The sequence below is a fragment of the Pipistrellus kuhlii genome, unplaced genomic scaffold (assembly GCF_014108245.1).
Source record: "Pipistrellus kuhlii isolate mPipKuh1 unplaced genomic scaffold, mPipKuh1.p scaffold_m20_p_4, whole genome shotgun sequence".
NCBI classification, from domain to species: Eukaryota; Metazoa; Chordata; class Mammalia; order Chiroptera; family Vespertilionidae; genus Pipistrellus; species Pipistrellus kuhlii.
In genome coordinates, this window is record NW_023425540.1 from 77,770,490 (window position 1) to 77,773,047 (window position 2,558).

A 2,558-nucleotide genomic window follows, 5' to 3' on the forward strand; every position below is an offset into this window, starting at 1 on the left:
TGAGGCATGGCCAGAAGTGGCCAACCACCTACAAAATGCCGTAGACAGGCCACTCATGAGCAGAGGGAGTGAAACTGACATAGTAAGGGGAGGGAAAGTAAGCACCCAAAACATGTGCACACATGTGAGCCCTTGGGCAGACAGAATAAGCCAAGGTACAGCTAGTGATCAGGATGTAATGCTGAGAAACACACTAATGAAGGCATTTATGGAAGTTGACACATACTTAAGCCTTCTCATTACACCCTCCCACTCCCTCTACAAAAAAAAAATTATATATATATAATATATATATATAATATATATTATATTATATATATATATATTATATATATATATATATATATATATATATATATATATATATATATATATATTATTGATTTCAGAGAGGAAGGGAGAGGAAGAGAGAGAAACATCAAATAATGAGAATCATTGATTGGCTGCCTCCTGCATCTCCCCTACTGGGGATCAAGCCCGAAACCCAGGTATGTGCCTTGACCGAAATTGAACCTGGGACCTTTCAGTTCACAGGCTGACATTCTATCCACCGAGCCAAACTAGCTAGGGTGGGGGTTCTATTTCTTGATTTAAGTAATAACTGAGAGAATTATGGAAACATCTGTTCCAAAGATCTACTGGAGCCAGGCCATCTGCCGAGGTCCCATGATATAGGAAAACATCAGGGTCTGTAGTACATTAGCATCCTCTAAAAGTCATGGTTCGTTAAAGCGTGAATCAGGTTTTTGCGGAGATCACAGAAGGCTGGAAAATATGCATCAGAATCTGATTATAGGCCCTTTGTATGAAATGCTTTTGCATGATTTAAGGTGGTTTCATTCAGTCTTTCTTGCAGCTGTGTTGGATTTTTTCCTGGTGCAGAAAAGTCCTCTCTCTTGGTGTTAGGTGGTTGGAGGAGGTGAAATCCCAGGATCTCTGATCATGTCCACTGTCTGAGGGAAGAAGTGCTTAGCAGCCCAAAAATGGAACTGTCCTGTTCCTAAGGCTGCATTTACTGTTATTTAGTGTAGGAGTGAGGGGACATTTTGGAAGGAGAGGTAAAAGTTTGAATATCTAGGTTATCTAGTAGAGCTATAACTTGGATAATAACTATCAGTTTTTCCTTGTATTTACATGTTAGAAGCTATTTCTCTAAAGGGAAAAATTGAAGTACCTAATGTTCACAGCTAATAAGATCATTGTAGAAATTACCAGAGAAGGGGAAATAAGCACATAATTATTCTTGCTCAGAACAAGAACTACCTTCTTTGGCGTCCTATTCATGCATGTACTTTAAAGTTATGTTAGAAATAAAGTTTATTGAAGTAAATCAGAGAAAGACGAACTCCCTATGATTTCACTTATGCGGAATCTAAAAAAAAAAATTTAACAATTGAAACAGAAATAAACTCATAGATACAGAGAACAATCTGATGGTAGCCAGATGGGAGGGAGTTTGGGGGAATGGATGAGGAGTGGAAGGGATTAAGAAGTACAAATTGGCAGTTATAAAAAATTTACCAGGATGCTAAGTACAGCTTAGGGGATATAGTCAAATAATACAATAACCATTTATGGTGTCAGGTGGGTATAAGAGTTACTGGAGGATTACTTCATAAGTTATATAAATGTCTAATTACTATGTTATATACCTGAAAATAATATAATATTGAATGGCAAGTGTAATTGAAAAGATTTTTTTTTAAAGCCTAAGCTCTGACTTTTAAAAACAAGTTTCAAATCATGTTTTAAAAATAGAGAAAGCTAAAGTACATGACAGAAAAAAAACAAAATGATAAGGAATCAAAGGACAGAAAGTTAAAAGTAAGTAAATAAGAGCTAAAGGAATAGGCTACTGGTTAAACAAATAAAAAGTTCATAAAGCCAGCTAAAAGGTCATCGTCTTCAAAATGACGACAGAAAACAGGCAGAGCAGAGACCTGGAGTCCAAGGGCCATGAGCATACCATGTCCCCTGAGTTAGTTTCCAATTCAATTACTCTCTTGACGCCAGGGGCCCCTGAAGGAGGCCCATGACCCTGGGTGTACCTCCCACACAGTCAAACTGCATGGCACATCTGTGTGGTTAGACGTGTAGGCTACACAGCTCTGATTAACTCGGACTGTCCCAGATTACCCCACGACACTGTCCAGCCAGGAACCATTACTCACCTGCTAAGTCATCCTCCACTCATTGTCCCATGAGTAGGGCCCTTCACCACCCAGGGAACATCGGGGGCCCCGTTCTCTCCTTAGTGCTCAGGCTGCTTGAGACCCACGGGTCTAAGCAAGTCTTTCTTCTGTTCCTTCCAGACTATTTGCTTTTCAAATCTTTATAGGTTAGGCAGGGGGAAGCCCTGAGCCTCAGAGGTGGGACACTGAGCTGCCAAGTGGAAGGGAGGGCTCTGCTGTTGGACACCCATGAGGATTTCAGAAAAGGGCTCTGGGTTTACCTCCTGGCTCTGCCGCTTACTGGCTTCGTGCCCTTGCGGAAATTACCCTTGTGTGCGCTTCAGTTTCCAATTTATAAGACATTATTAGTGTATTCTTACTATGTGA